We start from the raw sequence: 8,508 nt of genomic DNA, 5'->3' as shown, positions 1-8,508 counted from the left end.
TTTAAGACGCTCCTTAATCTCTTTGACCAAGCTTTTAGTCACCTATCCTAATATTTTCTCCCTTGGCTCGGTGTCAATTTTTGTCTTATTGCAACCTGTGAAGCACCTTGGGACATTTTCCTACGTTAAAGGCGCTATATAAATGCAAGTTGTTGTAATAGTTTGAACCTTTGTCCTCTTGTCCTGCTCTCAAAATTTGATTTAATTTAATATTCCAGATTTACCTTTTCCATTCCCTTAATGATCTTAAATCCCTTTATAAGGTCACCTCTCAGACGCATCCTTGCCAGGCCAAAGAGCCCAAGTTTCTCCAGTCTTTCCTCATAACTCAGGCCATCCATTGACTCCTGCCGACTATGTTAGTTCCCGGTGGGTTGTGGTTGTGCCATCGAAGTCGATTTTACAATTGGCAATCGCCAGAAAAGAATTGGAATGAGATTATGTGGGTCTCGGTGGCCAGGTTGAACCCCAACATCCTTTAATCCCAATTTCCCTCCAATCTGAAGGATGATCTTGACTGTGTGTGATCGTGTAAATTGGGAGATAGCGAGCCGGCAGCCTGTTTTCCATCTCCCCCCATTGAAGTCAATGGAAATAAAAGTGGGGACAAATGTGAAATGGACTGCGGAATCACGATCGCCCATTTTACAATGTTACACAAAGTCCAAATCTACCCCAGTGACTTCAAAAAAGAAGAGAATATTTAAAAGCTTTTTACAGAGACTGCATAAAAATGCATTCTGATTCCAAAATCTACATATTGCTAAAAATCTTATGTAGGGTAAGCACTTCTGGTCCACAAATCTTATCTTCTGTTGTTGTTATTTTGCTCATGCTTTTGTGTTAACATTTACCATTGTAAATCGCTATATTAATGGGACACCCTGAGGTTGTGAAAGGTGTTATATAAATGCAAGTTCTTTCTTTCTTCTGTACGTGAGAAGCACTACAGGAATATAACTTGTTATTTTATAAGTGCATCTATTTTTCTGGCCAGTTTCATCTCGCCCAAGTGTCATTTGCATCGAAGAGTACCAGGTTACAGAGATAGGGAGGGGCGAGGCCATGGTGGGATTAGAGAACAAGGATGAGAATTTTTTAATCGAGGCATTGCTTAACCGGCAGCCAATGTTGGTCAGCGAGCACAAGGTAGATGGGTGAACAGGACTTGGTGCGAGTTAGGACACGGGCAGCCGAGTGTTGTATGGCCTCAAGTTTACGTAGGGTTTAGAATAGTAAAGGCTAGAGGTAACAAAGGCATGGATGAGGGTTTCAGATGCAGATGATTTGAGGCAGGGGTAGAGACGGGCAATGTTATGGAGGTGGAAATAGGCGGTCTTAGTGATGGCATGGATATTTGGTCGGAAGCTCATTTCAGGGTCAAATATGACACCAAGGTTGTGAACAGTCTGGTTCAGCCTCATACAGATGTTAGGGAGAGGGATGGAGTCAGTGGCTAGGGAACAAAGTCTGTGGCTTGGCTATCGAACTGGGTCAGTTGGCATTCCCTCAGTTTCCAGCTTGGTACCCCTTCCTGCAAAATTGGCCACATCTTGACTTCAACCCCACCACCACGCACCCCCCCTTCCCACCCCCCGCCACCCACCAAGTAGGTGAAACCTAACTCCACCACTGTGAGCTCTCAGACACTGAGCTGATTCGCAGCTCACTATTATTTCATTGTAGTGTGACTTGTGTGTTGATGACCTTTGCCCTTCACCCCCAGGTCCTGGGTCTGTGATTGGCAGCTCCACAGACTGTGCGTCCAAGCCACGCATTAATATGAACAGCTTCTGCTGAAGAAAGTTCAATATCTTCAGGGCGTATAATGCAAAGAACGCAATTAGTATCAGAGATCCGTGTTCTTTAGAGCCTGTGTTATTCATTGAAATGGCAGGACATGTAGACGTAGGACAAGAGGATATTTCCACTCTAACTAAAATATGGCTTCAAAATAAGGGCTAGAAGGATCTGCTGATAAGGTGAGATGAAGTGGGGTGGGAGGAGGCTCGTGTAGAGCATAAACACTGGCATGAACCTTTTGGGCCGAATAGCTGTGCTGTAAAATTCTATGTAATTCTAAATCTGCAAGGGAAAGGAATCAAGAAAGCACACTCAATGATAGATTATTTTTTAAATTTGTTCTTGAGATGTATGTAATGCTGGCAAGGCTGCATTTATTGCCCATCCCTAGTTGCCTTGAGGGCATTAACCATCGACCACATAGTGTAGGATTGGAGTCACAAGTAGGCCAGACCAGGTAGGGGTGGCAGGTTTCTTTCCCTGAAGGACCAGTTGGATTTTAAAAAATTGGACAGCCCCTAAATTACAAGATTTATTCATTAATTTTGCAAGTAACCATGGTCTGTAGGCATCCAGTCTTTAGGACCATAACCAGTACACCATCATACCCATATTGGAGGAGACAACTTTGAGGCCATATCTCAATGGATGGAATTCTTGCTATTTTGAGGAGGAAAAATCTGCAGGAGCTGTGGTTAGATAACGATGCTGCCTATATGTGACAAAATGGCACCTGGTCCAGCAGTGCCTCGATTTTAAAATTCTTATCCTTGTTTTCAAATCCCTCCATGCCCTCACCCGTCTCTACCTCTGTAACCTCCTCCAGCTCTACAACCCTCCAAGATCTCTGCGCTCCTCCAGTTCTGGTCTCTTGCACATCCTTTATTTCCTTCACTATCATTGGCGGCCGTGCCTTCAGCTGCATGGGCGCCAAGCTCTGGAATTCCCTCCCTAAACCTCTCTACCCCTCTCTCCTCCTGGCAGATGCTGCTATCTCTTTGATCAAGCTTGTGGTCGCCTGTCCTAATATCTCCTTATATGGCTCAGTGTTAAATTATGTCTGATAACGCTCCTGTGAAGCATTGTGAGACGTTTTACTACGCTAAAGGCACTATATAAATGCAAGTTGTTGTTGTTTCATAAAAGGCATGATGGGAAATCTATACAGAGAAAACCTTTCCCGACACTGAATCTGCATTGCCAACTTCCTTCAAAGAGATCACTCCTGGTGTGGCAAATGAAAAAATGTAACACTGGTCCAATAAGGGGGTGCTTTTCTGAGGTTGGACTGAGGCACGTTGTTGGGGGGAGTGTAGGGGTCTTCACTTACTAAGCTTTAAAGGTGTCAACCTTGACCCATTGGTAGCACCCTGGCCTCTGAGCCTGCAGAGTGTTGAGCACATAATCTAGGCTGACACTCCCAGTGCAGTAGGACTGCACTGTTGGGGGTGCCGTCTTGTAGATGAGACGTTAGACTGAGGCACTGTCTGCCCTCTCAGGTGGATGTAAAAGATTCCATTGCACCTTGTGAAGAAGGACAAGGAATAGGATAAGGCCATTCAGCTCATCGAGCCTGTTCCGTCATTCAATCAGATCATGGCTGATCTCTATCTGAACTCCATCTACCCGCCTTGGTTCTGTAACGCTTAATACCTTTGCCTAACAAAAATCTAGCAAACTCAGTTTTAAAGTTTTCAATTGATCCCCAACCTCAACAGCTTTTGGGGGCTAACAACAGAAAATACTGGAAAAACTCAGCAGGCCAGGCAACATCCGTGGAGAGAAAATAGAGTTAACGTTTCGGGTGAAAACCCTTTGTCAAGACTAAAGAAGCCAGGAAATGAAATAGATTAAGAGGCCAGGCTGGGAGAGAACAAAAGAGAAGAGACATTAAGAGGTATTCAAAACGAGACGAGCTTTTGGGGGAGAGAGTTCCAGATTTCCGCTACCCTTTGTGTGAAGAAGTGCTTCCTGACATCACCCCTGAACAGCCTAACTCTAATTTTAAGATTATGCCCCCTTGTTCTGGACTCCCCCCACCAGAGGAAATAGTTTCTCTCTCTCTACCCTATCAACGCCTTTAATCATTTTAAACACCTTAATTATAAAGAAAAAGAAAGACTTGCATTTACATAGCACCTTTCACGACCACTGGATGTCCCAAAGAGCTTTACAGCCAATGAAGTGCTTTTGGAGTGTAGTCACTGTTGTAATGTAGGAAACGCGGCAGCCAATTTGCACACAGCAAGGTCCCACAAACAGCGATGTGATAATGACCAGATAATCTGTTTTTGTGATGTTGATTGAAGGATAAATATTGGCCAGGTCACCGTGGAGACCTCCCCTGCTCTTCTTCGAAATAATACCATGGGATCTTTTACGTCCACCTGAGAGGGCAGACGGGGCCTCGGTTTAACGCCTCATCCGAAAGACGGCACCTCCGACAGTGCAGCTCTCCCTCAGCACTGCACTGGAGTGTCAGCCTAGATTTTTGTGATCAAGTCAAGTTGAACCCACAAAACGTCTGAGTCAGAGGCGAGGGTGCTACCAACTGAGCCACAGCTTAATCTTCCATGCTCAAGGGAATACAAACCTAGTCTTTGCAAGCTGTCCTCATAATTAAACCCTTCTAGCCTTGGTGTCATTCTGGGGAATCTGCTCTGCACCCGCTTCAAGTTTCAAAGTGGATGACCTCACACTTTCCCATGTTTCCTGCAGTTTTGCCCACTCACTTAATCTATCAATGCCCCTTTGCAACTTTCTACTCCCATCTACACTATTTACTATGGCACCTAACTTAGTCAGCAAACTTAGAGATACGGCTCTCTATTCCTTCATCCAAGTCATTTATAAATACAGAGAAAAGCTAAGGCTCCAGTACAGATCCCTGGGGGCAATACTAGTCACACGTCACTAATTTGAATACATACCTATTATCACTCCTATATGTAAATTATCATGTAAATGACTTAAAAGCTATAAGCCACCCTACCCAAGTCCAAAGCTTGCCTCCAATTACACGTGCTTCCATTTTTCCTTATGGTTTCCTGTGTGAAAAGTGAAAAACTTGCACATTGTGTGGGTGCGTTGCCTCATCCAGTGTCCAAGCTCATATTTATCCCTCAACGAACATCACTAAAAACAGATTATCTGGTTATTATCACATTGCAGTTTGTGGGTCCTTGCTGTGCGCAAACTGGCCGCCGTGTTTCCTACATTACCCAACAGTGACTACACTTCAAAAGTACTTCATTGGCAGTAACCTTCTCCAACCCTACAACCCTACAAGAACTCTGTGTTCCTCCAACTCTGGCCTCTTATGCATCCCCCACTTCCTTTGCCCCACCATTGGCGGCCGTGGTTTCAGCCATCTAGGCCCTAAGCTCTGGAATTCCCTTCCCAAACATCTTGGTCTCTCCTCATTTAAAGCACTGCTTAAAACCTACCACTTTGACCAAGCGTTTGGTCACTTGTCTTGAGGCATCCTGAAGTCATGAAACGATAGCAAAATACCGCGGATGCTGGAAATCCGAAATAACAACAGAAAATGCTTGAAAAACTCAGCAGGCCAGGCAACATCCGTGGAGAGAGAAACAGAGTTAACGGTTCCGGTCGAAACCCTTCGTCAGGACTGAAAAAACACAGGAAATGAAACAGATTAAAAGGCCAGTTTGGGGGCTGGGAAATGGGGATTCCGAAGTCATGAAAGGCGCTTTATGGTACTTTCTTTCTAACCCATGTGGTGCCAGTGCTTGATACTAACACCGAGTGAAAATATCCTCTGTTCCTCAGCACGAACATCTCTCACCTTGTCATTTCATGAATAAAGAATTAAAAAGAAAAATCGGTTCTATGAAAATATCATGGCAGCATGTTAATTAATTACAAAGAATTCAGGCACAGTGCACCCACACAATGTGTAGATTTTCACTTTCAATTTCATTTTTCAGTGCCGAGGGGATGCTGGATTGTTCGATGTGCCATTCTTCACATGATCCCAAAGGTGCAGGGAGCTCTCCTGGTGTCCTGACCAACAGTCCTCCCAAAGCCAAGAACAAAATATATTAAGTAGTCATTAAAAACAACAACTTGCATTTATATAGCGTCTTTAACGTAGTAAAATGTCCCAAGCCTCTTCACAGGAGGGTGAACAGACAACATTTGACACCGAGCCACATAAGGTGATATCTGGACAAGTGACCAAACGCTTGGTCAAAGTGGTAGGTTTTAAGCAGTGCTTTAAATGAGGAGAGACCAAGATGTTTGGGAAGGGAATTCCAGAGCTTAGGGCCTAGATGGCTGAAACCACGGCCGCCAATGGTGGGGCAAAGGAAGTGGGGGATGCATAAGAGGCCAGAGTTGGAGGAACACAGAGTTCTTGTAGGGTTGTAGGGTTGGAGAAGGTTACAGAGGTAGTGAGGGGGGAGGCCATAGAGGAGTTTGAACACAAGGATGAGAATTTTAAAATCGAGGCGTTGCCGGACCAAGAGCCAACATAGGTCAGCAAGCACAGGGGTGATGAGTGAACAGGACTGGTGTTAGGATATGGGCAGCAGAACATTGGAATAAGAAAGTGCTGGAATTACACAGCAGACCCATCAGTATCTGAAAAGAAAAACTACAGGATTGTGGGTTAGAATATGTTTGGACGAATGGTCCAGTCCCACTCCAGAGATTTGGGCATAAAAATCTAGGCTGACACCCCCCAGAGCCAGTACTGAGGGAGTGCTGCACCGCCAGATGAGACATTAAACCGAGGCCCCGTCTGCTCTCTCGGGTGGATGTAAAAGTTCCCATGGCACTATTTTGATGAAGAGCAGGGGAGCTATCCCTGGTGTCCTGGGGCCAATATTTATCCCTCAAACAACATCACTAAAACAGATTATCAGGTCATTATCACATTGCTGTTTGTGGGGCCTTGCTGTGCGCTATTGGCTGCCGCGTTTCCTACAACAGTGACTACACTTCAAAAAGTACTTAAATGACCGTAAGGCGCTGTGAGACGTCCTGAGGTCGTGAAAGGCGCTATAGAAATGCAAGTTCTTTCTTTACATTTTGGTCACCGTGTCGCGATTTACTGGTGTAAATGCTGGGAGTGGATGCACATACTCCCCGGAGTTTTACCCAGAATCCAAGCCTAAACAAGCACCAGTCTAAAAGCTGTTTGATGAACATGGGGCTAATACATGGATTAATCAAATGATATCACCTCTCATCAGATTTCCATGTAATTAAAACTTTGCAAAGCAGCATTCGTTGCTACCCTTGCTCCAGAATCATTTACATTTGTTTAATATTACAAGATTTAGCGCCTCTAAAAGACAAATGCAAATGTGCAGGTGGCCTTGTAGTAAAATCATCTCCACTTGAGAGGGGGGCGGACAAACACATTTCCTTACTGATCTGACACCTCTGACAAACAGCCCTGGAGTAATCCCACAGCTCAGGGTGATTGCTGCAAACCAACACCCAGCCCAGGGCTTGACTGACAGCCGCGTCACCAAGGTTACAGGCCAGTGGGTCGGCCCCCGCCCGCCGCTGATTGGGCAGCCCGGGAAAAAAAAGGCGTTTGATTGACAGGTTTTGTCCGGGCTCCTGGTTACAGTCGCCTTGGAAACCGCCGCAGCGGCGCCAGCGCTGGCTCTCATGAATGGGTGACGTCACGGGGCTGGCGCCAGGGAGTCTGGAGCTGAATCTGCTGATTGCTTCTTGTTCCTGCCAATTCATCACCTGTCAAAACTAGCCCTGTTTGCCTTGAGAAAACGAATCTACCTAGATCAACACAGCTGGCAGGGACAGCCAGATGTGCAAAGATCAGTTTTTTTTTAACAAAAAAGTTATGACAAATTGTGCAAAAGTTGAAACTTTGGAATAGTTCGAAAACTTCGCCAAAAGTTAAAAAAACTTCGCAGAAATAAATTGGAACCTTTCACAAAAAATTTGAAAAGCAACCTCATTTCTTTCCCCAAACCACAAATGCAATAACTCCAATCGCGTATATATTAGAGCGAGCAAAATAAAAAGCTTTCAAATGTCTGGGAAACTAAGCTTAGACACGCCAGCCAGCGAACTCGAAGAAATGTTTTCAAAAAGTTAACACTGTACAAATTGCAAAGTAACGAGCTGACAGTGTGCATGTTAAATAGAACAGCAATGCATGCAAATTGAAATCGAGTTTTTAGGCGCCAGTAGTTTTGCAGATTAAAACGGTTTGGGATGATGCAAAAAAGGCATTTTAAAACAACTGTCGATTTGCACAGCTGCGTGAAACCGCCGGTTGCATTAGTCACAACGAGAACCTTTGCAAAAAAACGGTCTTTTTAAGATTTTTCATCTCTTAAAAGGGGGAGGGGGGGGCTACAATGGCAAACTGCGCGGGTAACTGTAGGGGAACTGGGAGAGAATGCCTGGGATCAAACTGAAAATAAAGATTAAATAATTGCAGAAACCCTGAGAAAACACATACTGTACACACACTAAAAACAGCCCCAGAGAGTCACGTCAAAAACATTCAGCTAAGTGCAGTTATGAATCAGAAGGGATTTTTTCACTTTTAAGGTAACTGCTGACAACTGCCAGTTCTTAAATATATCTCTTTCGGTTCGTGAAAAATCCGGTGGGAACTTTTCCAAATATGAAATCTCTAAACCGGTGGTGAGTGGCAATAATTTGCTTTCAATATGCTTAATCGTTTACTTTTCCATT

The sequence above is a fragment of the Somniosus microcephalus genome, chromosome 20 (genome assembly GCF_052327205.1).
Source record: "Somniosus microcephalus isolate GS21.2 chromosome 20, FLI_Smic_1.0, whole genome shotgun sequence".
Lineage (NCBI taxonomy): Eukaryota > Metazoa > Chordata > Chondrichthyes > Squaliformes > Somniosidae > Somniosus > Somniosus microcephalus.
Note: the sequence above shows the minus strand (reverse complement) of the source record.